General features: G+C 55.0%; 1 non-coding gene across 1 annotated transcript; it reads left to right on the top strand.

The window, feature by feature from the left end:
- The first annotated feature begins 19,478 nt into the window (after positions 1-19,478).
- On the top strand, positions 19,479-19,546 carry LOC135189093 (U5 spliceosomal RNA). The gene has a single exon (XR_010307924.1). It is a non-coding gene; the product is annotated as a U5 spliceosomal RNA (small nuclear RNA).
- Positions 19,547-27,885: the final 8,339 nt, after the last annotated feature.

The raw sequence follows: 27,885 nt of genomic DNA, 5'->3' as shown, positions 1-27,885 counted from the left end.
GATGGCTTACTCTGCACAAGACTATTTTACTCTGCACAGGACTATTTTACTCTGCACAGCTCATATTTTACTCTGTGATGGAGTATTCTGCTCTGCCTAGGAGTATTCTGCTCTGCCTAGGAGTATTTCACTCTGCACAGCTCATACTTTACTCTGTGATGGAGTATTCTGCTCTGCCTAGGAGTATTCTGCTCTGCCTAGGAGTATTTCACTCTGCACAGCTCATACTTTACTCTGTGATGGAGTATTCTGCTCTGCCTAGGAGTATTCTGCTCTGCCTAGGAGTATTTCACTCTGCACAGCTCATACTTTACTCTGTGATGGAGTATTCTGCTCTGCCTAGGAGTATTTCACTCTGCACAGCTCATACTTTACTCTGTGATGGAGTATTCTGCTCTGCCTAGGAGTATTTCACTCTGCACAGCTCATACTTTACTCTGTGATGGAGTATTCTGCTCTGCCTAGGAGTATTTCACTCTGCACAGCTCATACTTTACTCTGTGATGGAGTATTCTGCTCTACCTAGGAGTATTCTGCTCTGCCTAGGAGTATTTCACTCTGCACAGCTCATACTTTACTCTGTGATGGAGTATTCTGCTCTGCCTAGGAGTATTTCACTCTGCACAGCTCATACTTTACTCTGTGATGGAGTATTCTGCTCTGCCTAGGAGTATTTCACTCTGCACAGCTCATACTTTACTCTGTGATGGAGTATTCTGCTCTGCCTAGGAGTATTTCACTCTGCACAGCTCATACTTTACTCTGTGATGGAGTATTCTGCTCTGCCTAGGAGTATTTTACTCTGCACAGCCATGTTTTCCTCTGTGAAGGAGTATTCTGCTCTACATAGGAGTATTCTGCTCTGCACAGCCATATCTTACTCTGTGAAGGAGTATTCTGCTCCACATAGGAGCATTTTACTCTGCACAGCCATATTTTACTCTGTGAAGGATTATTCTACTCTATATATGAGTATTCTGCTCTACCTAGGAGTATATTACTCTGCACAGCCATATTTTACTCTGTGAAGAATTATTCTACTCTATATATGAGTATTCTGCTCTACCTAGGAGTATATTACTCTGCACAGACATATTTTACTCTGTGAAGGAGTATTCTGCTTTACCTAGGAGCATTTTACTCTGCACAGCTCATACTTTACTCTGTGAAGGAGTATTCTGCTCTACCTAGGAGCATTTTACTCTGCACAGCCATTATTTTACTCTGTGAAGGAGTATTCTGCTTTACCTAGGAGCATTTTACTCTGCACACAGATATTTTACTTTGCTTAGGGGCATTTTACTCTGGGTAGGGAGTTGTTGCACTGCACAGGGATATTTTAAGCTGTGTGGAAGTATTTTGCTTTTCACAGCCACATTTAACTCCACATGGGAGTATTTTACTCTGCCTACAGGCATTTCACTCTGCATATGGAGTATTTTACTCTGCCTAGAGGTGTTTTATTCTGCACAGGAACATTTTACTCCCCTTAGGAGCATTTTACTGTGTATAAGGACATTTTACTCCACTTCAGAGTATTTCACGCTGCATAGGAGTATTTTACTCCACTTAGGAGCATTTTACACTGCCTAGGAGTATTTTACTCCACTTAGAGGTATTTCACTCTGCACAGGGGCATTTTACTCCACTTAGGGGCATTTTACTCTGCATAAAGACATTTAACTCCACTTCAGAGTATTTCACACTTCATAGGAGTACTTTACTCCACTTAGGGGCATTTTATTCTGCCTAAGGACATTTTACTCCACTTAGGGGCAGTTTACACCACACAGGGACATTTTACTCCACTTAGGGGCATTTTACTCTGCATAAGGACATTTTACTCCACTTAGGGGCAGTTTACACCACACAGGGACATTTTACTCCACTTAGGGGCATTTTACTCTGCATAAGGACATTTTACTCCACTTAGGGGCAGTTTACACCACACAGGGACATTTTACTCCACTTAGGGGCAGTTTACTCTGCATAAGGACATTTTACTCCACTTAGGAGCATTTTACTCTCCAATTCATTGCACCCAGCACTACCTCCCCGGGCACTGCACAATTCCCAAGCTCAGGAATGAGAAGCAGGTAGATCCCATCCCCCACTCACATCCCTTTGGGCTCACAGCAGGATGAAAATCACCATTTGAGGGTTTTTTAGGCAAACCTGCTGCGGCAGCCCTGTGTGGTCCTGCCTGGCAGTGCCACATCGGGGAAGGGTTGGGCAGGAAGCTGTGATGATGATGATGGTGATGATGATGATGATAAATGCATCCAGTCTGGATTTATTTATTTATTAGTCTTCCTCCCCCCTCCTCCCTCCCTGCCTTTCCCTTTCCCACATCATTTGATAGGAAATACATGCTGGAAATGAAATCCAAATGAAAATGAATAAATATTTCATGGAATACAATTAAGGTGGCTCAGGACCAAGACAAGTGCAGTGCCTTAGCAATTCAGCAGCAGCCAATTGCTCTCTCTCTCTCTCTCTCTGTCTCTCTTTCTCTCTCTCTCTCTCTCTCCCCCCCTTTTTAATCTGCTTTTTCTCCTTTCCTTTTACTAACCCAAATCATCTCCCCAACCTCACCCTCAGCAGGCCTATGCCCAAGGGTTGGATCTAGGCATCACCCTGAGGACATTCTGGGTTCACTACCAGGTTTAAAAAAGAAAGAATCAAGTTACAGCCAATTCCTTGCTATAAAAGTGAGGAAAGGGAAGGGAAAACCAACAGTGGAAGAGCTCAGAATTAATAAAAGGTGACTTGAGTTCACCCTTTCCCTGCCCTGGCTCCATGGGCTGGTGACAAACCCTCCCTGCTGGGAGCAGTGGCTGTGTGCCCAGGCTCTGGGATGTGGTGGTTTCCAGGCACTGCTGGTCAAAAGAGAAGGGAGGAAAAAAGGAAGTGGTTTTTTTTTCAGAGCATGGCATGGGGCAGAGGATTTATGGGAAGCAACTTGGTGGTGAGAGTTGATTCTGTTTGTTTGCTTTGGCAGCAAGGGTGGTGTGAGAGCAGGAGATGCGATGGCAGCAGGGAGAGGGGAGCAGGAGATCACCAGCACTCCAAAGGGATCTCCAAATCCATCCAGCTCACAAACTGGTGTCTGAACCAGGGCTGCCTGAATCCTGGTGGCTTCCAAAACTGAATTCCAGCATGGTGGGGTTGGAATTTGCCTCTAGAGATCATCCAGTCCAATCCCAATGCTCCAGCGGGGCCCCCACAGCAGCTTGCCCAGCATCACAAGGGCCAGGTGGGTTTGGAAGCTCTGCAGAGAAGGAGACTCCACAACCTCTCTGGGCAGCCTGCTCCAGGCTTCCAGTTCCCTCACACCAAACAAGTTTCTCCTCCTGTTCAGGTGGAACCTTCTGGGTGCCAGTTTGTGACCACTGCCCCTTATCCTATCACTGGGTGCCACTGACAAGAGCCTGTCCCCATCCTCTTGCCCCTCACAGATCCTTTAGCTCTTGCTGAGCTTTGCTCAGATGCCCTCTCAGGTTGCTGTTCCCCAGGCTTAGCAGCCCCAGGGCTCTCAGCCTTTCCTCCTCACAGAGCTGCTCCAGGCCCCTCAGCACCTTTGTAGCCTCTGTTGGGCTGTCTCCAGTAATTCCCTGTCTCTCTTGAACTGGGGAGCCCAAAACTGAAGGCAGTGCTCCACTTGTCCCTGTAGAACTTGAGGAGGTTCCTCTCTCCCAGCTTGCCCTCCTAGCAGTCCAGGTCTCTGCTGCACCCTAGAATTCCAGCATGGTGGGGTTGGAATCTACCTGTGGAGATCACCCAGTCCAATCCAAATGCTCAAGCAGGGCCCCCACAGCAGCTTGCCCAGCATCACAGTGGCCAGGTGGGTTTGGAAGCTCTCTAAAGGAGACTCCACAACCTCTCTGAGCAGCCTCCTCCAGGCCTCCAGCATCCTCACACCGAAGCAGTTCCTCCTCCCTCCCCCCTGACACCGAGGCTGGACCCTCGCTGCTATCTCCCAGAGCAAACACCTCATCACCTGCACTCTCCCACCCCACCTCCCCCTTTCAAACCTAACCCCCCACCCACCCAGACCCTCACCCCACCATTCCCCAGCCATCTCCTAAGACCAGAAGCTCCCTGGCTGCCCTCCCAGGGGCGCGCTGGGCTGGGTGCGGGGGGCGCTTTGGCTCACGCAGGAGCGTGGGGCTGGTGGCAGCTCTTTGAAGAGGCATTAGAGGGAAAACTCAACAAAATGGGCCAGGCTGCTGCCGGCGCTGGCACGACGCCGCGGCGCAGCCGGCGCTTTGCAAACAAGTTAATTTGCTGCCGCTTTGATCGGGAGCGGGGCGCGGAGAGGCGGGCGCGGGGAGATGAAAAGGCTGCGGGAGAGGTGGGGAGCGGGGGGGGGGGGCTGAGAGGTGTCTGACGGGTGACGGCTGACGGGTGATGGGGCGCGGCGTGCGCCGTGCGGAGGGGGGGAGTGGGGATGTGCTGGTGTGTGTGGTGCGGATGCGCTGAGGGAGATGTGCGCTGGGGTGCGGTGCTCTGGGGGAGTAGTACGCTGGGGTGTGATGCGCTGGGGTGTGATGCGCTGGGATGCAGTGTGCTGGGGGAGTAGTACGCTGGGGTGTGATGCGCTGGGGTATGATGCGCTGGGATGCAGTGTGCTGGGGGAGTAGTACGCTGGGGTGTGATGCGCTGGGGTATGATGCGCTGGGGTGTGATGCGCTGGGATGCAGTGTGCTTGGGGAGTAGTACGCTGGGGTGTGATGCGCTGGGGTGTGATGCGCTGGGATGCAGTGTGCTGGGGGAGTAGTACGCTGGGGTGTGATGCGCTGGGGTGCGGTGCGCTGGGATGCAGTGTGCTGGGGGAATAGTACGCTGGGGTGTGATGCGCTGGGGTGCGGTGCGCTGGGATGCAGTGTGCTGGGGGAGTAGTACGCTGGGGTGTGATGCGCTGGGATGCAGTGTGCTTGGGGAGTAGTACGCTGGGGTGTGATGCGCTGGGGTGCGGTGCGCTGGGATGCAGTGTGCTGGGGGAGTAGTACGCTGGGGTGTGATGCGCTGGGGTGTGATGCGCTGGAGTGTGATGTGCTGGGGTGCAGTGTGCTGGGGTGTGATGCACTAGGGTGCAGTGCACTGGGATGCGATGCGCAGGGCTGTGATGCGCTGGGGTGTGGTACACTGGGGTGTGATGTGCTGGGGTGCAGTGCACTGGTGTGTGGTGTGCTGGAGTGCAGTGTACTGGGGTGTGATGTGCTGGTGTGTTATGCACTGCTCTGTGATGTGCTGGTGTGCAGTGCACTGGTACACGCTGCAGTGGTGTGTGGTGGCTGTGCTGGTGTGTGACAGCTGCACCGGTGTGCAGTGCACTGGTGTGCGGTGTGCTGGAGAGCAGTGCACTGGGATGTGATGTGCTGGTGTGTAGTGCACTGGTACACACTGCAGTGATGTGCGGTGGCTGTGCTGGTGTGTGACAGCTGTACCAGTGTGCAGTGCACTGGTGTGTGATGTGCTGGTCTGTAGTGCACTGGTACACGCTGCAGTGGTGTGTGGTGGCTGTGCTGGTGTGTGATGGGGATGCACTGGTGTGCAGTGCACTGGTGTGTGGTGTGCTGCAGTGCACTGGTGTGTGATGGACGCGCTGGTGTGTGGCACGCTGCCGAGCCTGTGCACACTGTGTGGCATGACCTGGATGCCTCTGCCCCGCTTCATCCCCATCCAGCAGCAGGCTGACCTGAAGCTGCTGCAGGAGCAGGGCTGCACCACCGAGAGCGGTGAGGCGCTGGCACAGGCTGCCCAGCGATGCGGTGCGCTCCCCACCCCTGCAGGCGTTCGAGCACCGTTTGGACGCGGCACTTAGGGACACGGTTTGATGGCTGCGGTGGCCTCAGGTCAGCGTCTGGACTCAGCGAGCTTAGAAGGCATTTCCAACTCAAATTGTTCTGCGGCTCTACAAGTGCTGAGCGTCACACGTTGGCTCTGGGGACCTCACTGAGCTGCTACTCAGGGACACCCTCTGTGTCACCCACCCAGCCTCCCCCGAAAGCCACGCTGCTGGGCTGGGGGGCGGTGGGAAACCTCCTCCCCCAGCAGCTGTGGAGCCGAGGAGCCGGGGCTGGGAGCGTGAGGAGCGCAGGGCTGTCAGATGTGGGGCACGCTGAAATATTAATGGAACTAACATTTCAATTACCTTTTATCTGGAGAGGCTGAGGCTGAGGCGAGGGGGCTGGGGAGGGCCCCCCTCACACCCCCCCCCCTCCGTGTGCTGTCACCCAGACATTCATGCTGTGCTGGTTCTTTTTATTGGTTTTCATCACTTTTGACATTGCCAACAATGAACCTTGAAGTAAATTTTCAGTAGTGACTGTGTCAGTGGAAAACTGTCTCCCCGTCATCTTTCTAAATTAGGCAATGATTCCAGGCCTTGGGGCTGCAAGCAGGAGGAGAAGTGGTGAGGAGGAGGAGCAGGAGGAGGAGGAGGAGGAAGGTGGGGGCATGGGAGGGGGTATTTTGCTGACCCGCTCTGAGTTAAAGCCTTGGGAGGCTGTCTCCAGTGGGACAAAAGGAGGCTGCCACCTCCCTGCAGCCACTCCTCACTTCCCTTATGATGTTGCCAAACCCACCCTGAGCAACATCCAGGTGTGTCCCAGCACCAGATGTGCCATAAGCAGCATCCAGATGTGCCACAAGCAGCACCCAGGTATGCCCTGAGCAGTGTCTAGATGTTCCCGGAGCAGCATCTAGATGTGCCCTGAGCAGTGCCTAGAGGTGCCCCAAGCAGCATCCACGTGTGCCCTGAGCAGTGTCTGGATGTGCCCCAAGCAGCATCCACGTGTGCCCTGAGCAGTGTCTGGATGTGCCCCAAGCAGCATCCACGTGTGCCCTGAGCAGTGCCTAGGGGTGCCCCAAGCAGCACCCAGGTGTGCCCCAAGCAGTGCCTAGATGTGCCCCAAGCAGCACCCAGGTGTGCCCCGAGCAGTGCCTAGATGTGTCCCAAGCAGCACCCAGGTGTGCCCCAGCAGCAGAACCAGCAGCCAAGACAGGGTCCAGTCGCTCACCCCAACCCCAGTCCCACATGGCACCTGTAACCCTCTCCCTGCCACCCTGATTAAGCTGGCACTGCCATCCCCATGTGCCACCCATCAGTGGGTGGATGGCTGCTCCCTGAGCAAGGGCTGGCTCTTGGCTCTCTGGTGCTTGGTCTGCCCTGGACGTGGTGGCTGCTCTGTGGTGCTGGGTGAAGTGCTGGCCCTTGGGGACATTGCCACTGTGGGGACATCCACCCTGACACTGGATCAGGCCTCAGAATGCAGTGGGAATGTTTAATTCCAGGTTGGGACTTATCCTTGATTCCAGCATCCATCACCTTGGTCGAGCTCTTAGACTCTTTCCTGGCTGCTCACCAGTCCTGGGAGCCTGCCCCAGCACTTGAGGCCAAGGTTCCACCATCTCCAGCCACACCAGCATCCATCCTGGACACCGTAATGACACCAGGATCAGCCTTCCACCACTGCAAACCCACTCTGAATTCCACACATGGTGCCAGCACTCGGGCACATCCCTGGAGAGCCACAGCCCCTCCTCATCCTGGAGGGGGAGAACAGAGCAGAACTTTAATTTTAATGTTCATTGAGCATGTAAAGGGGGAAAAGGAAAAATCAACATCAGTTTAATAACCTCTGCTCACAAACAGAGCCTGGAGGCTGCTCGGCACAGACAGCTCTGGAGAACTTCAGAGAGTCTTTGGTGCTGGTTTTTGATTGTGAGGGATTAAATGGAACTGTGAGTGGGAGCAGCAGAAGGAGAGGAGAACCTGCCTTGGCCTGCTGGCCACACTCGACTCCATGCAGCTCAGGAGACCCTTGGCTTACACTGCTGGCTCGTGGGCAACTTGCTGCCCACCAACACTCCCAGGTCCTTCTCCATAGAGCTGCTCTCCAGCAGGTCACACTTCACACCTGCACTGGGGCAGGAGGTTCTCCCTCCCCCGCTGGAGGACCCTACACTTGTCCCTGTTGAACTTCACGAGGTTTGTGCTGGACTTTCTGTTGACTCTGAGGGCAATTTTTCCAGCCTGGTGCTGCCATCCTTCCTGCTTTGCTGCTCCAGCCATGGAAGTGAGCCACACCAGGTGTCCCAACTCTCCTAGACCAGGATCTGGCCCCATCATGGACCGATGCTGGGACCGCTGCCACTTCTAGCTCTTCCCCACGGCTTCCAGCAGGGAAATCCCACTCCCCACCTCCACCATCCCAAAGGCTTGGAGCGGGCGGTGCCTGCGGCAGAGGGAAGGGCTGCTGTGGCTGCAGCCCCTGTGCCCTCCATCCCGCCCCGGCAGTTGAGCGCGGGTGACACGCAGATGGATGGTCCCTGTCACCGCCCCCGCCCTGCCCCGCGGAGGTGTCACCGTGATTTATGGCGCTAGCCGCGGCGGGCGGGCGGGCGGCAGGGGCTGGCAGCCTCCCTGTGCCGCGGGGCGACCCCGGCCACGTCCCCGCTACCCCACCGGCCAATCTCTTGTCCCCAGGGTCAGGTTTGAAGACACCAGTCCTGTCCCCATGGCTGCTGTGGGGGCGTCTGTGGGGGCTGCCAGCTCTTCCCGCGGATCTGGTGGGTGCTGGGGTTGAGGTCCCACTGGGAAAGGGTTAAATAAATCTAAGTAAATGGAAATAAATCGAAATCGTTCGGATTTGGGGGAGAGCTAAATAAGGGGGACCAGCACTTCTTGTCGCTGTGCCTGCAGAGACCAGGCAGTGGCTTCTCTGGTGGCTGCTACAGGGTTGAGGCCACTCAGGCTCTCCTCTGGGAGAGAGACAACCCCCTGGGAGAGAGACAATCCCCCCTGGGAGAGGGACAACCCTATCCCACCCTGCTTCATCCTCTTCCAGCCCAGCTCCATCCCTGTCCCACCACCTCTCTGCTGCCCCATCGTCTCCCCAGCTTCCACTTCCTCTCTCAGGGCTGAGCTTCCCAGTGGGATGTGAGAAGGAATAAGCCGACAGCTGAAATGTCCCCATCGGTGCTCAGGGACCCACCCCGGGGACCTCACCCGCCGCTGCTCCGCTTGCCTCCGCTTTGATTTGATTGTGGTGGCTGAAGTCAGCAGCAGGTTTTGCCTGAGATGTCCAATATTGGCTCTTTCCCACTGGGAGAACAGGAAAATCCAAGCGAAACGGCTGCAGCCGCTGCTGCCAGACCCAGGGCTGCTTCCAAATTGCCTCTTCTAAATGGAACTGAAACAAAACCAGGGACGTGGCTGACATGCAAAGGTGAGCGGTGGCACACGGGCGCCCCTCATCTCCCCATCCTGCTCCATCCCTAGCCCACACCACCCCATCCCCTTCCCACCCCGCTCCATCCCCATCCTGCTCCGTCCCCTTCCCATCTTGCTCCATTCCCACTTTCCTTCATCCTCTTCCCACCCTGCTCCATCTCCTTCCCACCCTGCTCCATCCACTTCCCATCTTGGTCCATTCCCATCCTCCTTCATCCCCTTTCCACTCTGCTCCATTGCCTTCCCACCCTGCTCCATCCCTACCCTGCTCTATACCCACCCTGCTCCATCCCCTTCCTATCCTGCTCCATTTCCTTCCCATCTTGCTCCATTCCCAGTCTCCTTCATCCCCTTCCCATCCTGCTCCATCCCCTTCCCACCCTGCTCTATCCCCACCCTGCTCCATCCCCTTCCCATCCTGGTCCATTCCCACCTTCTTTCATCCCCTTGCCATCCTGCTCCATCCTTTCCCATTCTATTCCCATCCCATATGGCTTCATCCACTTCCCACCCTACTCTACCCCATCCCACTGTGCCTCCATCCCCATCCCAACTCCCTTGATGTCCCTGAGCATTGCACTGCCTTGAGTGTCCTCCAGTCCCACTGCCCAGGGAGCTGGTGGCATCCCTGGGGTCAGGAAGACCAAGGGACCCAACTATCGATGTCCTTCTTGCCTTCACAGGTGGCAGATCCCACAGTGGGGCTGGGAGCAGAGCCAGGTGCATGGTCACCCACTGGGGACATGCTGGCTGGGGTCCCTCAGCAAGACACTGGTGGACTGTGGGGACCACAGGGACAGCTCGAGGAGTGCAGGTTCCAGTTTGCTTCCCATTCCCTCTGCAGGCTCAGGCTGTAAAGGCAACAAACTCAACCAGACTGAGTGGGAGAAAGCTCCCCAGCAGTCTCTCTCAAAGATGTTTATCTTGGGCTGGGTGCTGCAGTGGGGACATCTGAGACCAGCCCTTAAGCCCACCCCAGGCTCCTCTCCTCATCCTCACCCAAGGCTCCTGATGAAGCTGCACAAAATCAGACTAAGGGCAGCAGACAAAACCCAGTGCAGGAATAAAGACAGCAGGAGCTGGTGGGGCTGCTGGAAAGAGAGAAAAGCCCTCTGAGGGAGGTGGCTGCAGAGGGAGAAGAGTGAGTTCAGCCCCCATGTCCCCCAGCAGGGTCCCCATCCTGTGCTGGGCAGCATGGGGACACAAGGGTGAATCACAGAATCATAGAATCAAGCAGGTTGGAAGAGAGCTCCAAGCTCAGCCAGCCCAACCTAGCACCCAGCCCTGGCCAATCAACCAGACCATGGCACTAAGTGCCCCAGCCAGGCTTGGCTGCAACACCTGCAGGGATGGTGACTCCACCACCTCCCTGGGCAGCCCATTCCAATGCCAATCACTCTCTCTGCCAACAACTTCCTCCTAGACCTCCCCTGGCACAACTTGAGACTGTTGCTGCTTGCCTGGCTGCAGAGCCCAACCCCACCTGGCTACAGCCTCCCTTCAGGAGTTGTAGACAGCAATGAGCTCTGCCCTGAGCCTCCTCTGCTGCAGGCTGCACCCTCCCAGCTCCCTCAGCCTCTCCTCACAGGGCTGTGCTCCAGGACCCTCCCCAGCCTTGCTGCCCTTCTCTGGACACCTTCCAGTACTGCAACATCTCTCTTGAATTGAGGAGCCCAGAACTGACTTCACAGATGATGAAGACAGAGCCTTTGTGAATGGCTAAACCATTTCTGGGTGGCTAAACCATTTCTGGATGGGTTCTTGTCCCTCCTGCCAGCAGGAGAAGATGGTGAGATCTTGGGTTGACAAAGCTGGGGACACCTCCTCCTGTGCAGACATGGCCTGGCTGAGCCCTGGGAAGGGCAGCTGGGGACACACTGTGAGGACTGTGACCTCAGGGCAGGACACAGCAAGCAGGGTCATGTCCTCACACACCACAGCTGCAGGCCACCAACTGGACCCTTCATCGATGCTTTTGTAACCCTGCCTGGTTCTCCTGGTTGCAGCTGGGGCTGTGGCTGGGGACATGCTGGGATGAGGCGCCTGGCTGGACTGGGAGATGCTGGGAAGTGCAGGGAGCCCCAGCCTTAGCTCCAGGAGGAGGCAGGAGCACTGGAGAATCCAGACAGCAAAAGCTCTGGCTCTGAATGAGCTGCTGCTGCCTCATTAGCAACTTTGAAAAGCACCCGGGGTGAAAAAGCTCTGCCCTTGTACTGGGGGGGGGCTGCTCTGGCCAGCTCTTGGCCTTGATTAATAAGGACATTTGCATCTAAATCGGCTCCTGGCTCCTTCCCAGCAGTGACAGCTCCCATCTGTCCCCACCTGAGGCTTCCCCCAAGTCCATACTGCCCTGGAAGGCCTGGATGATGGTGACATGGTATGGTCCAAGAGTGGCATAGCAAGCTGGGACCCATACCCCCTGTTTGCTCTGCAGTGCCCAGCTTGAGACATTAATGTCTGCAGGGCTGGGACACAGGGCAGGGACACAGGATCAGGACACAAATCCAGGATACAGGGCAGGGATATGGGACAGGGACACAGGACAATGGCACAGGACAGGAACAAAAACCATGAGGCACAGAATATAGAGACATGAGCAAGGGGCAGGGACAGGGAGCTGGGACACAGGGCAGTGACACAGGACAGGGACGTGGAGGTGAGATAAAGGACAAGGGACACAGGGCAGGACAATGACCTTGGACACAGAGCAGTGACATGAGGCACTGAAACATCTCTAAAGTGGTGTTATTTTTAGCCTGGCCATGGTGTGCCACCACCACAATCTACCAGCCCCTGGATGATGTTGACTGTGAACCCTTGGTGTGGAGCAGAGGGTGCTACTCTCCTGGCACAATGAACTCCCTCCCTTGCCCCCAGCCCCTGCCAATCAGGAGCAAATGCTTCACTGGCACATTTCTGCCTGCCTGGGGGCTGTGCCAAAAGGGCAGGGTCACCAAGCCTCCTGTGCCCTTGTCTGGCAAAGCAGCCTGACTGGGGACACCACACTCGATGGTGTCATGGTTGGCCACAACATGCCTTAGAATCATAGAATCAAGCAGGTTGGAAGAGATCTCCAAGCTCAGCCAGCCCAACCTAGCACCCAGCCCTGGCCAAGCAACCAGACCATGGCACTAAGTGCCCCAGCCAGGCTTGGCTTCAACACCTCCAGGGACAGAGACTCCACCACCTCCCTGGGCAGCCCATTCCAATGCCAATCACTCTCTCTGCCAACAACTTCCTGAGAACACCCCTGAGCCTCCTCTGCTGCAGGCTGCACACCCCCAGCCCCCTCAGCCTCTCCTCACAGGGCTGTGCTCCAGGCCCCTCCCCAGCCTTGCTACCCTTCTCTGGACACCTTCCAGCACCTCAACATCTCTCTTCAATTCGGGAGCCCAGAACTGGACACAGCACTCAAGGGGTGGCCTGAGCAGTGCTGAGCACAGGGGCAGAAGAACCTCCCTTGTCCTGCTGCCCACACTGCTCCTGAGCCAGCCCAGGATGCCATTGGCTCTGCTGCCCATCTGGGCACTGCTGCCTCCTCTTCAGCTCCTCTCTCCCAGCACCCCCAGCTCTCTGCCTGGCTGCTCTCAGCCACTCTCCCCAGCCTGTAGCACTGCTTGGGGTTGCTGTGGCCTTGCACACACCACTTCACTTTGAAACTGGAGCAGGGGAGATTTAGAATGGACATCAGAAGGAAGTTCTTCAAGATGAGAGTGGTGAAAAACCAGACCAGGTTGCCCAGAGATGTGCCCAGGGATGAGACCCTCCCCCTGGAGACACTCAAGGGCAAACTCGATGCGGCTCTGAGCAGCCTGCTTTAGCTGGAGGTGTCCCTGCTGACTGCGGGGGGGGGGGTGTGTGAACAAAACGACCTCTGAGGGATCTGTGACTCCGTGAAACGCTGGGAAGGTTCATCTGACAGCTCCACCACCTCTCGCCCTCCCTGTCCCCCCCAAACCCACCCATCCCGGGCCACGTGGGATGCCAGGCAGCCAGCAGCCTGGTCGAGCTGTGGCTCCTGCCCGTGGGGGTGAGGCTGGGCACAAGCCCCCGTTTGTGTCGTTCCCAACCTGCCACCGCGAATCAAAGGAGCTGCCACGCACGCCGCAGCCCTTTCTTCTCATATCACTCACACCACTTCCACGCTAGATTGTGACAATGGGGTGTAATTAAGGTGTCAGCATCTCATTTAGCCTTTTCAATATCGAGCCAGGAGACAGGCTGGGGAGCCTGCAGGCTTCTTTCATGAGGAATGCAGGGGGGAAAAATGAGAGAGGAGGAGAAGAGATAGCAGCTCGGCACCGCAGAGACAAAAGGTCCCTCTGTGGCACAAGGCTTTGGAGGACATGGTGATGCCATCAGGCGTTGCTCCAGCTCCAGTCTGTAGGGTACAGGGCTCAGACACTGCGGTGGGTGGGAAAATCCCTTCAGGAACAATTCCTCCCCCAAAAGGGTTGCCAAGGCCTGGCCCAGCCTGCTCAGGGCAGTGGTGGAGTCCCCATCCCCGGAGGGGTTTCAAAGCCAGGGGGATGCGATGCTGAGGAAGGTGGTTTGGTGACCTGGCAGTGCTGGGTTAATGGTTGGCCTTGAGGATCTGAAAGGACTTTGCCAACCCAAAACGATTTGTTCTACTGGGGCCACCCAGTCCTATGGCCAGAGGGCAAGAGGGGAGAATGGACCCCCCCCTAAGGAAGCATCCCTAGGGGTTGGACTTGATCTCCAGAGCTCCCTTCCAACCCCTACCATTCTGTGATGCTGTGACTCTGCGGCTGGTTAGAACTCAGAGGGCAGAGAGGAGTTCAGTGCCATCAATAATCCCTGGGTGGCTCTGGGAAGTACTTTCCCCAGGCATAAATCCTGCCTGCATCAAAGGGAAGTGACAAATCAACGCGGGAGTCGCCCGCTCCTAACGACAGGAATTCGTCTCTCTGCGGTGGGAAGCCTCAGCCGGGAGAAGGGAGGGGGGATGCAGGGAGCTGGGGCTGTGCCCCTGACCATGAGCATCAGCCCCCTCCAGAAGGACCAGAAGTAATGATGGGGTGAAATTAGAGTAGGACAAACCCCTCTGGACGCCTCAGCATCACTCAGTGGCAAACCTCAGAGCCATGTGCTGGAGGACACAGCTCCAAGCTCCTCACAGAATCACCAAGGGCCAGGTTGGAAGGATCCCTTCCAACTCCTGACATCCTGTGATCCAAGGATCCCAAGGTCCAACCTTTCTAGGTGCTGGTGTGGATGGAATGAACTGGCCCAGCTCTCTGCCAAGCTGAGCCTTTGAACTCAGTCCAATGCAGGGGACTCCACTGCTGCCCCTGGGAGCTGGTTCCAGTGGCTGACTGTTCTCATGGGGAAACATTTCCTTCTGGGTTCCAGCTGGAGTCTGCCCAGCAGCAACTTGTGCCCACTGCCTCTTGTCTTTTCCACAGGACTCCTTGTGCAAAGAGAATCTCCATCCTCCTGGTAGCCACCCTTTATGTACTGGTCCATGGTAATAAGGTCTCCCCTAAGCCTTCTCTTCTCAAAGCTGAGCAAGCCCAGTTCTCAGCCTTCCCTCATCTGACAGCCCTGCCCTTAGAATCATAGAATCCACCAGGTTGGAAGAGACCTCCAAGATCATCCAGTCCAACCTATCTGATCCTCTGATCGTGCATAGAAAGCCTTCTTGGCCACACACTGCCTCATGGACAGCTGCTGCCAAACAACATCCCTGGGGCCTTCTCTGCTGAGCATCTCCAGCCACTCTGCTTGAAACATTCATGAGGTTGCTGTGGCCCAAGTGCAGCACCTGGCAAGGAGTCTTTTCCACAGGACTCCTTATGCAAAAGGTAGCCACTTGTTAGAGCTGGGGGGGTGGAGCTTGGTGGATTAGATTTCTTCTCTAGAATCATCACAGAACCATAGAATGGCTTGAGTTGGGAGCAAGCTGAAGAGCATCCACTTCCAACCATCCCTGGCCATGGCCTGGGACACCTCCCACTAGCCCAGGTTGCTCAAGGCTCCATTCAACCTGGCCTTGAACACCTCCAGCAAGGGGACATCCACAGTCTCCCTGGGCAGCCTCTGCCAGTGTCTCCCCACCCTCACTGGGAAGAATTTCTTCCCAATCTCCACTCTCAATCTGCCCTCTTCCAGCCCAGAGCCATGAGCCCTCATCCCAACAAACCCTTGCAACGAGTCCCTCTCCAGCTTTCTTGCCTGTGTGGCTCCCTCCCAGCTTCCCTGCAGGCTCCATGCCCACACAGCCCCTCAGGCTCCTCCAGCTGAAGGCTTCACCGCGGGGCTGTCCTGGCAGTGGCAGCCCCCATGCAGCCTCTGGTCTCCAGCCCAGCCTTTGTCTGCTCCAGCTCCAGCTCCCAGGACAGTTTGGGAGCGAGATGGATGTGTGGCCCCACCGAGGCAGACGTCCCTGGCCGGATCCTGGGAGGAGGTTTCCTTAGCAACAATAATGGAGTGAGAGGGAGAGAAAAGCTCTCCCAGCTCCGCTGCCTCCTCTGGGACTCTTGAGAGGCATTGGCACCTCCAAGAGCAGAAGTGCCAGGGCTGAGAGCTGGCAGTGGGGTCTGGGCTTGGCTCCCTGGCAAGTGTTGGTGCCACATGTGACAGGCAGCAAAACCATCTGCAAGAGTGGTGGCTCCAGCACTGCCCGAGCATCCCTCTGGCCACAGGGCAGCTCTGGAGTCCCACATTTCCAAGCTGCCTCTGCTGAGGAGGATGGAGATGAGCTGTGGAGGGGGCATGTGCCAGGAAGGGTCTGATGAGGAGCAGCTGAGGGAGCTCAGCCTGGAGAAAAGGAGGCTGAGGGGAGACCTCATTGCTCTCCACAGCTCCCTGAAAGGAGGCTGCAGTCAGGTGGGGGTTGGGCTCTTCACCCAAGGAACAAGTGACAGGAGGAGAGTAAACAGCCTCAAGTTTCACCGAGGGAAGTTTAGGTTGGACATGAGGAGCAATTTCTTACCCCAAAGCCTGTCTCAGGCTGCCCAGGGCAGAAGTGGAGTCTCCAACCCTGGAAGGGTTTCAAAGCCATGGAGATGTGGTGCCCTGGCAGTGCTGGGTTAAGGGTTGGTCTGGTTGGTCACAAATGTCTTTTTCCAATCAAAATGATTCCAGGAAACTCCAAACTGTGGCAGGTGGCCTTATCTCCTGGTCATGCACAGTGGCACAACCCACCTGGCAGCTCCTGCTGGGATGCTCTGGGAAGTGGTACATGCTGGAGCATCCTCCCAGCCTCGGGGGAGGGGGTGAGGCTCTGAGTGGGTCCCACTGCTGGCCCCCAGTATGAGGCAGGTGGCAGCGATGGTGAGTGCTGGGTTGGTTCCAAGCAAGGGCAGCAGTAGGACAGGCACTCACCTCGGCAGTCCCCACCCTGGCAGCCTGGGGAGCCTCCTCTAATTGCTAATTAGAGTTTTCAATTATCTCGTTTGAATCGTGTCTGTCCCCTTGCATGTCTCCCTTGGTGACACCACAGGTGAGCCACCCTTAATGGGATGGATGCACTATAGAGAGGCCATGGACTGGGGGGGGGTCATGGCTCTGTGCAAACCCCCCCACATCAGGCTGGGAGGGGCTTCATGGGGCTCAGCCAGCAGCTGCTTCCCCCCAAGTCAATTAGGAGTCAATTAGGCTCTCATTAGTGTCACAGTCCCTTCATCCCACCCGCTCCTTGCAGCATCCTCCCCAGCTTTGAGGGGCAAATCCCAATCCACAGTGACACACTTTCACCTTGGCACCACCAGGGCAGTCTCCATCCTTCTGAGGGAAATGCCAGCCCAGCCGTGCTTCACCTTGGCAGCACCAGGGCAGTCTCCATCCTTCTGGGGGAAATGCCAGCCCAGCTCTGCTTCACATTGGCATCACCAGGACAGTCTCCACCCTTCTGGGGGAAATGCCAGTCCAGCCATGCTTTGCATTGGCACCACCAGGACAGTCTCCATCCCTCTGGGGGAAATGCCAGCCCAGCCATGCTTTACATTGGCATCACCAGGGCAGTCTCCATCCTTCTGGGGGAAATGCCAGCCCAGCTCTGCTTCACATTGGCATCACCAGGGCAGTCTCCATCCCTCTGGGGGAAATGCCAGCCCAGCCATGCTTTGCATTGGCACCACCGGGACAGTCTCCATCCCTCTGGGGAAAATGCCAGCCCAGCCATGCTTTGCATTGGCACCACCAGGGCAGTCTCCATCTCTCTGGGGGAAATGCCAGCCCAGCCATGCTTCGCATTGGCATCACCAGGGCAGTCTCCATCTCTCTGGGGGAAATGCCAGCCCAGCCATGCTTCGCATTGGCATCACCAGGGCAGTCTCCACCCTTAGGAAAAGCTCTGTTGGAGCAAGGAACAGGGCCTGGCTCAGCAGCCCCTGGGATGCCCTGCTCTGGGCGCTTTGCCCCTGGCTGGGTGGTGGCACTTGTTCCTGGTCCCTGCCAGCTGGCCGGGCGATGGCACTGTGCCCCGAATCCCAATTACACCCAATAAATCCCATTAGCAGGACTTTTACTGCCTCATTCCAACGTGCCCATTACATGGGCAATCCCAGTATGCTCCTGGGATCCCCTCTGTAATGAGGCTGGGATGGATGGAGGCTGCAAAATTAATGTTTACACAAGTTAATTTGTTTTGATTAGCAGGAGCTGGCTGGCAGAGAGGGTGGCAGAGGAGCTGGCAGGGGGAGTGGGAGGGGTTGTCACCCCACTGGGATGGGGTTCCCCCCCTCTCCCCCTCATTGTGATCATCCCAGTGTGAAGCAGTGAGCTGGACTGGGAGAGGGTGGGATGGGGATGCTTGAGATGGGCACTTGGGCGATGTCCCCATCCCTGTGCTGCTCCAGCAGGCTGGCACTGCCCCGATGACCTTAGCCTTGGGAATACCCCTGTCCCACACTGGGGTGGGACAAGCATCCTCCTGGCAGATGGTGCTGAGGAGCCATCGTGCTGGATGAGGTCACAGCTCATTAATAAAGGCTAATTAAGAGGGAATCATCCAAAAGAGGGGATGGAGTCAGGTTAAATGACCCACACCAGCGCTCGCCGCTAACTAACTCCTGATGGCTCCAGCGCCTGATGTGGAACCAGAGGTGGTGGTGGGGGGGGAGGGGGTGGATCACTGGAAGCATCCTCATCCTTATAGCCACTAAATGTCCCCTTCACCCTGCCCTGCAGCACAAATATTGGCAGCCAGGGCTTTCCTCTGCCTGGGAAAATATAGCTGGCACCGTTAATAATACATACATCTATTAAAATGAAAGCCCCAGCAGATATTCAGCCCAGCAGCACTAAATTATGGATAGCCCTCAGCCCCAACCTTTGTTTTTAATTAAAAAGCCCCTTTCAGTAATTCCATTACAGCAGCAGCTTCTGTTTTTCTTTCTCTTCTTCCTTTCCCCCCCCTACCTACCCCCCCTCCATCTCCCACTTCACGCTCGCGATCCGGCAGCATTTGGGTTGTGCTGCTGAAAGGGCTTTGAAGTTTTCATGAATTGCTGATGTAATTGAATCAAAATAATATTAAGGGGAGAGAGAAAGAGAGGGGAGGTGTGTGTGTGGGGGGGGGGAGCTGGAAAAATAAAGAAAGAGAGAGAGAAAAGGGGAGAGTTTGCTCTAAACCTAAATCCTAATGAAATCACCTCCGAGTGACAGCGAGAGGCTGGATTTGTGCATATTCCCATAATCCTAAACCCATTAGGCAGGAGGCTCCGTGCAAACCACATGTTGCAGATTATGAGCACACAAAAAACCTCCCCACCAACCCGAAGAAACCCCCTCCCCCCCGAAAAAAAACCACCCTGACCCTCCTTTGAATTGTTGCAGGGAGGCACAGAGACCAACGGGAGGTGCAAGCATAGAGTCAGGCAAGGTTGGAAGGGACCACAAGGAGCAGCCAGTTCCAACCCCACCTTGTCGTGCCCAGAGACACCCTACCCTAGAGCAGGCTGCCCACAGACTCATCCATCCTGGTCTCAAACACCTCCAGGCATGGGGCCTCAACCCATTCCAGGCTCTCACCACTTTCATGCCATCAATGGAGAACAAAGCAATGAGCGTGCTGGGGCTCAGAAACATCCACACTCCCCTTCCTTGTCACACTGACGAGCCCCTTGCTTCGTGAGCACCCTCTTTGGTGTGGCCCCAAGGTCATCACAGAGTGGTAGGGGTTGGAAGGGGCTCAATACTCAAGGTGTGGCCCCAGCAGTGCTGAGTACAAGGACAAGCTCTGCCCTACTCCTGCTGGCTCAAGTGGATCCTCTGCTTTCTCTTCAGATCATATAAATCTTTCACCTTTTACTAAAGATTTCCTTGAAGAGGAACAAATTTTTACTCCACCAGGACAGGCTGGGAGGTGATCTGCTGGAAAGCAGCCCTGTGGAGAGGGCCCTGGGGGTCCTGGTGGCTAACAAGGTACCCATGGCACAGCAATGTGCCCTTGTGGCCAAGAAGGCCAATGGGATCCTGGGGTGTATTAGGAGCAGTGTGTCCAGCAGATGAAGGGAGGTTCTCCTCCCCTTCTACTCTGCCCTGCTGAGACCTCATCTTGAATACTGTGCTCAGTTTTGGGCTCCCCAGTTGAAGAGAGACAGGGACCTGCTGGAGATGGTCCAGCAGAGGGCTGTGAGGGTGATGAGGGGACTGGAGGGCATGGCTGATGAGGAGAGGATGAGGGACCTGGGGCTGCTTAGTCTGGAGAAGAGAAGACTTAGAGGGGATTTGATAAATGTTTATAACTATGTGAGGGGTGCCAGGAGTGGGGGGACAGGCTCTGCTCACTGCTCCCTGAGACAGGACAAGGAGCAATGGGTGTAAGTTGCAGCACAGGAGGTTCCAGCTCAACACAAGGGGGAAGTTCTTGACTGGAAGGGTCCCAGAGCACTGGAACAGACTGCCCAGAGAGGCTGTGGAGTCTCCTTCTCTGAAGCCTTTCCAGGCCTGTCTGGATGTGTTCCTCTGTGACCTGTGTTAGGTAGCATTGTCCTGGATGATCTCCTTGGAGACTGGATGATCTCCTTGGGTCCCTTCCAACCCCTAACATCCTCTGATCCTCTGAACTAGGAGAACAAACTCTTTTCTCCTTTCTTCTCCTAATTTTTCCTCTTCCCAGTTGAAACTCCTCTGCAGGATAATGCAATAAAGACATGAAGCACCTAATTTTCAGTGGGGGACAACAGAGGCAATGGTGTATTTACCCAGTCAAACCATGATGAAATCCTACAATTAAGGCTTCAATCAGATCAATGCAATTACATAATACCATCTTATACGATGTAATTAAAAACATCTGCAATCAAACCCAGAGCCAGTGGTACAGTAAATCCTTAATCAGAAATTACCCACCAGCAGCTCCACTGGGGAGCTCCTCTCCATCCTAGAATCCAATGGGATGTGGTGGGGGGTGGGTGAGTGATTCCCCTTCAGGTGCAGGCAGCGGCAGGAGGTGGCCGTGGGAGATCGTGAGGAGCTGATCAAAGGGTCAGAGAACTCTTTGGGTTGGAAGAGGTCTCTAAGGTCATTGAGTCCAACTATCAGCCCAACACCACCATGATCACCAAAACCAGGGCCCAAAGTCCCACAGTGGTTTCTTGAAGCCACTTCAGGGATGGAGACTCCAGCACCTCCCTGGGTAGCCTGTGTCAATGCCTGACCACTCTTGCAGCAAAGGAATGTTTCCTCATCTCCAACCTAACCCTCCCCTGGCACAATGAGGGTGGTGCAATACTGGAACAGGATGCCCAGAGATGTAGTGGAGGCCCCATTCTTGGGGACATTTGGGGTCAAACTCAATGGGGCCTTGAGGAACCTGATCTAGCTGGAGATGTCCCTGTTGACAACAGGGGAGTTGGCCAAGACAACCCTCCAGGGTCCCTTCTGACTCAGTGCATCCTATGATTCTCTGCTTTTGGGGGTGCAGATGTGAGCCCCCTCCCCAGACATGCCAACCCTCTTCTCAGGGGGCTCAGACATCCCCAGCACCATCCCTGGCACCCTCAATGTACCAGCACCATCCATCAGCAGCTGATGTTCAGCTGCTGCAGCGTCTGGGGGGGCTCACAAGGAGCTGAGGAGGGGTGAGGTGAGATCATCGACCCTGCCAACCTTTTCCACCTCCTGACCTTTCCCCAGCCCCTCTTGGAAATGCCACGGAGCTACTTGCCTGGCTGGATTAAATGTCAGGGAAGGTGCTTTGAATACTTGCAGCTGCCATGCGGGCTGCCTGCGGGTGGCTTCCCCCAGCACCGGGGGCACCTCCAGTGGGTGCAGGGGGCTATGGTCCAGCCTATCCCTGCCCTTGTCTCAGAATGGCCTGGGTTGGAAGGAACATTAAAGATCATAGAATCATTAAGGTTGGAAAGATCTCTAAGACCATCAAGTCCAACCTTCTACCTAGCACCTCCATGACCATGTCCTCAAAGCCCACATCTACTCATTTCATTAAAGACCCTCATGGATGGTGACTCCATCACCGCCTGGGCAGCCTGTTCTGATGCCTGACCACTCTTGCAGCAAAGAAGTTCTTCCTTACATCCAACCTAAACTTGCCCTGGCACAGTTTGAGGCTATTTCCTCTTACCCTGTCAGTAGTTACCTGGGAGAAGAGGCCAACACCAGCCTCTTCACTGGATCATCCAGTTCCACCCATCCTGCCATGGGTAGGGACACTTTGCACTAGATCAGCTTGCTCAAGGCCACCTCCAACCTGGCTTTGAACACTTCCAGGGAGGGGGCATCCACAACTTGCCTGGAAAACATCTTCCAGGGCCTCAGGTTGCCCTGGTGCCTGGGGTGGCAGAGGACATGGGGAGATCTTCTCAGAGATAGATTCAAGTTCTGGAGATGTGAGTGCTGGAACCTGTCTAGAGAAGGGCAACCAAGCTGGTGGAGGGTCTGGAGGACAGGACTGGTGGGGAGCAGCTGAGGGAGCTGGGGGTGTTCAGCCTGGAGAAGAGGCAGTTGAGGGCAGACCTTCTGGCTCCCTACAACTCCCAGAGAGGAGGTTGCAGCGAGGCACAGGGTCAGCCTCAGCCAGCGACGGTGACTCCACCACCTTGCCTGGGCAGCTTGCTCCCCACTGCCGCTCGCTATGCGGCTGGGCCGGTGCTGGCTCGGCTGGCTGCGGGTGTTGAAGCAGAACTGAGTGCCTGTTCAGGCACTTTCAAACAGGAGTAATCTTCACCTGGCAGCAGGAGGTGAAATATGGGCTGGCTGGGCGCAGTAAATCACCCGTGCCAGCCACGCACGCCGGCCATCGCCGCAGCCGGCCGCGCCACTCGCTCACCCGCGCCACGCCGCCTGTCACCCCCCCTAAATTACCTAACAGATGGCTGCTGCTCGGCCCTCGTGTGCTGCTGGCACCTTGCATGGTCACCCTAGCACCATCACACAGTATCACAGTATCACAGTATCACCAAGGTTGGAAGAGACCTCACAGATCATCAAGTCCAACCCTTTACCACAGAGCTCAAGGCCAGACCATGGCACCAAGTGCCACGTCCAGTCCTGCCTTGAACAGCTCCAGGGACGGCGACTCCACCACCTCCCCGGGCAGCCCATTCCAGTGTCCAATGACTCTCTCAGGGAAGAACTTTCTCCTCACCTCCAGCCTAAATTTCCCCTGGCACAGCCTGAGGCTGTGTCCTCTCGTTCTGGTGCTGGCCACCTGAGAGAAGAGAGCAACCTCCTCCTGGCCACAACCACCCCTCAGGTAGTTGTAGACAGCAATGAGGTCACCTCTGAGCCTCCTCTTCTCCAGGCTAACCAATCCCAGCTCCCTCAGCCTCTCCTCGTAGGGCTGTGCTCAAGGCCTCTCACCATCACCCACCTCAGGACCACTTCTGGCACCAGCTGCCATCCTGCCATCAGCTGCAACACTGCGCTGGTGGCACCCTGGTGCTGGGGGATGGATCCCTCCTGGGAAGATGAACCAAGGAAGGTTTAGGTTGGACAAGAGGAATAATTTCATTCCCAAAAGGGTTGCCAAGGTCTGGCTTGGGATGTCCAGGGCAGTCTCCACCCCTGGAGGGGTTTCAAAGCTATGGACATGTGGTACTGAGGGACATGGTTTAGTGGTGACCTGGTAGTGCTGGGTTAGTGGTTGGACTGGATGAGCTGAAAGGTCGTTTCCATCCAAAATGATTCTGTGATCCTATGATTCTATCATCCTATAAAGGCAGCAGGAGCTGGGGATGGGCCAGAAGGAGCAGGGGATTGGCCAGCAGCAGTTTGGCCATCATCTCCCCACACTGACAAAGCTGTGGTGCTGGCTGGTTCAGCTCTGGCTCCCCAGCATGTTGGGACACCCTTAACATCAGGGTCTCACAGAGTCATGGAACCATATGATGGATTGGGAGGGATATTGAAGATCATCCAGTTCCAGCCCCCTGCCAGAGGCAGGGACACCTCCCACTAGCCCAGGTCACTCAAGGCCTCATCCAACCTGGCCTTGAACACCTCCAGGGAGGAGCATCTACAGCCTCCTGGGGCAACCTCTTCCAGTGTCTCACTATCCTCACTCTGAAGAATTTCCTTCTAGTGTCTTTGATGTCAGGGTGTCCTCAGTGCTGGGGTGTCCTTGATTTTGGACTGTCCTCGATGTCAGGGTGTCCTCAACATCAGAATGTCCTCTGTGTCATGATGTCCTTGATGTCAGGGTGGCCTCTGTGCCATGGTGTCCTTGGCGTCAGAGTGTCCTCTGCATCAGGGTTTCCTTGATGTCATGACATCCTCGATGTCAGGGTGTCCTCTGCAGCACAGTGTCCTCGATGTCAAGGTGTCCTCTGTGTCACAGTGTCCTCAATGCCAGGATGTCCTCTGCATCGTGACCTCCTCGATGTCAGGGTGTCCTTTGCATTACAGTGTCCTCACTGTCAGGGTGTCCTCTGTGTCACAGGGTCCTCAATGCCAGGATGTCCTCTGCATCGTGACCTCCTCGATGTCAGGGTGTCCTTTGCATTACAGTGTCCTCAATGTCAAGGTGTCCTCTGTGTCACAGTGTCCTCAATGCCAGGATGTCCTCTGCATCATGACCTCCTCGATGTCAGGGTGATCTCTGCATCAGTGTCCTCACTGTCAGGGTGTCCTTTGCTGAACAGGGTCCTCATTGTCAGGATGTCTTCTGCATCATGACCTACTTGATGTCAGGGTGTCCTCTGCATCGCAGGGTCCTTGATGTCACAGGGTGTCCTCTGCATGGCAGTGTCCTCACTGTCAGGGCATCCTCTGCATCACAGGGTCCTTGATGCCACAGGGTGTCCTCTGCATCATAGAATCATAGAATCAACCAGGTTGGAAGAGACCTCCAAGATCATCCAGTCCAACCTATCACCGAGCCCTATCCAATCAACTAGACCATGGCACTAAGTGCCTCCTCGATGTCACAGGGCGTCCTCTGCATGTCAATGTCCTCACTGTCAGGGTGTCCTCTGTGCCACAGGGTCCTCAATGTCAGGATGTCTTCTGCATCATGACCTACTTGATGTCAGGGTGCCCTCTGCATCACAGGGTCCTTGATGCCACAGGGTGTCCTCTGCATGGCAGTGTCCTCACTGTCAGGGTGCCCTCTGCATCACAGGGTCCTTGATGTCACAGGGTGTCCTCTGCATGGCAGTGTCCTCACTGTCAGGGCATCCTATGCATCACAGGGTCCTTGATGTCACAGGGTGTCCTCTGCATGGCAGTGTCCTCACTGTCAGGACATATTCTGCATCACAGGGTCCTTGATGCCACAGGGTGTCCTCTGCATCATGAACCCCTCGATGTCAGGGTGTCCTCTGCATGGCAGTGTCCTCACTGTCAGGGTGTCCTTTGTTGAACAGGGTCCTCATTGTCAGGATGTCTTCTGCATCATGACCTACTCTATGTCAGGGTGTCCTCTGCATCACAGGGCCCTTGATGTCACAGGGTGTCCTCTGCATGGCAGTGTCCTCACTGTCAGGGTGCCCTCTGCATCACAGGGTCCTTGATGTCACAGGATGTCCTCTGCATGGCAGTGTCCTCACTGTCAGGGTGCCCCCCTCACCCCAGCGCCTCCGCCTGCACTGCTCTGTGAACCCTAAGGAGCAGCAGTGGTCGAAGCCCCTGAAGCAGGGTGGGAGAAGCTTCTCAGCTCCTTCTCATCTCTGATTTTTTTTTTCACCCTGGGAAAAGCCTTCAGCAAAAGCCAACCCCCCCCCCCCCCAGCCCCTAAAATAAATAAAGCAAAAGGAATCCCTGCACCTTTAACAATGCTGGTGTCGGATTTGGGAGCTGTTATTCCTGGTGACAGACAAGGGCAATTATCTGCTATCCGCCAGCAGTTTTAGCCTAATTTCATTACTGCTGTGCAATTCTTCCCGAGCCGCTAGTCTATCACTGTCTCACAGAAAGGATTAGCCGGCACTTTCTTCATCTTCAAATGAATTTTAGCTGTCATGCCCTTGATGAATAGGAGGAGGACTGCTAACCCCACGCCAGCCTGCCTGCCTGCAGCGCAAGCGCGCACAGCTGCAGTGCCTCTCCTCCAGCCGCAGCGGGACAGAGTGGAAGCGTGCAACTGCTTTGGCTTGGAGAGAGCCAAGCAGGATCTAGCTCATGGATTCACTGGAAAGAGGTTGTCAAGGCCAAGCAGGTTCTAGATCATGGATTCACTGGAAAGAGGTTTAGGTTGTCAAGGCTAAGCAGGATCTAGATCATGGATTCACTGGAAAGAGGTTGTCAAGGCCAAGCAAGTTCTAGCTCATGGATTCACTGGAAAGAGGTTTAGGTTGTCAGGGCTAAGCAGGATCTAGATCATGGATTCACTGGAAAGAGGTTTAGGTTGTCAAGGCTAAGCAGGATCTAGATCATGGATTCACTGGAAAGAGGTTGTCAAGGCCAAGCAGGCTCTAGCTGATGGATTCACTGGAAAGAGGTTTAGGTTGTCAAGGCTAAGCAGGTGCTAGCTGATGGATTCACTGGAAAGAGATTGTCAAGGCCAAGCAGGCTCTAGCTCATGGATTCACTGGAAAGAGGTTTAGGTTGTCAAGGCTAAGCAGGATCTAGATCATGGATTCACTGGAAAGAGGTTTAGGTTGTCAAGGCTAAGCAGGATCTAGATCATGGATTCACTGGAAACAGGTTGTCAAGGTCAAGCAGGTTCTAGCTCATGGATTCACTGGAAAGAGGTTGTCAAGGCCAAGCAGGTTCTAGCTGATGGATTCACTGGAAAGAGGTTTAGGTTGTCAAGGCTAAGCAGGATCTAGATCATGGATTCACTGGAAAGAGGTTTCAGGTTGTCAAGGCTAAGCAGGTTCTAGCTCATGGATTCACTGGAAAGAGATTGTCAAGGCTAAGCAGGATCTAGCTCATGGATTCACTGGAAAGAGGTTTAGGTTGCCAAGGCTAAGCAGGCTCTAGCTCATGGATTCACTGGAAAGAGGTTTAGGTTGCCAAGGCTAAGCAGGCACTAGCTCATGGATTGATGGAGAGGTTTGGGTTGGAAGGGACTCTAAGGATCATCTAGTTCCAACCCCTTGCCAGAGACAGGGATACTTACAACTAGCCCAGGTTGCTCAAGGCCCCATGCAACCTGGGGCATCCACAATCTCCCTGGGCAACCTGTTCCAGTGTCTCACTATCCTCACTGGAAAGAATTTCTTCCTAACACCCAGTCTGAATCTTCCTTCTTCCAGCTCAAAGCCATTGCCCCTCATCCTGTTACTACACCACCAATTTTGGGCCCCTCAGTGCAAGAAGTGCACTGAGGGACTGGAGCAGGTCTAGAGAATGACAGCAAAGCTGCTGAAGGGTCTGGAGAACAGGGCTGGGGAGGAGCAGCTGAGGGAACTGGGGGTGTTTAGGCTGGAGAAGAGGAGGCTGAAGGGAGACCTCATTGCTCTCTACAGCTGCCTGAAAGGAGGTTTGGGCCAGGCTGGGCTCTTTTCCCAAGGATCAAGTGACAGGACAAGGAGAGATGCTCAGGAAAGTTATGGATGCTCCTTCCCTGAAAGTGTTCAAGACGAGATTAGATGAGGACCTGAGTCTAGCAGCAGGTGCTCAGGGGTTGAAACTGGATGATCTTTAAGATCCCAAGATCTTTAAGATCTCAAGTTGTGCCAGGGCAGGTCTAGGCTGGATGTTAGGAGGAAGTTGTTGTCAGAGAGAGTGATTGGCATTGGAATGGGCTGCCCAGGGAGGTGGTGGAGTCACCGTCCCTGGAGGTGTTGAAGCAATGCCTGGATGAGGCACTTAGTGCCATGGTCTGGCTGACTGGATAGGGCTGGGTGCTAGGTTGGACTGGCTGAGCTTGGAGCTCTCTTCCAACCTGCTTGATTCTATGATCCCCTTCCAACCCAACCCATTCCATGAATCTACTACACCAGAAGCCCATCCCAAGCCCCATCCTGCTACACGAGGGCACCTCACCTTCCAGAAAGAAGAAGCTCCAGAGCCAACTGTGGGCTGTCAGCAAGCCAGGAGCATCCTTGCTCTTGTAGCTGTTGATTCCCTGAGCAGCTCATCACCCTGCTGGAATATTTTAGCACCTTTAATGCAATTTCCTCCTCTCTCAGAAATACCATTTCCACGCAGCCCCGCCGCGGCGTCTACCTGCTCCCTAATAAACCTCAGCCACTTTAATGAACCAAACAGCAAATTGATTGCTTGGGGTTTTTTTTTCCCTCCAATTTTCTTTTTTTTTTTAAGAGGAG

Source organism: Pogoniulus pusillus, chromosome 30, assembly GCF_015220805.1.
Source record: "Pogoniulus pusillus isolate bPogPus1 chromosome 30, bPogPus1.pri, whole genome shotgun sequence".
NCBI lineage: Eukaryota > Metazoa > Chordata > Aves > Piciformes > Lybiidae > Pogoniulus > Pogoniulus pusillus.
The sequence above is the reverse complement of the archived record's forward strand: the minus strand, read 5'-3'. Positions and strand labels throughout refer to the sequence as shown.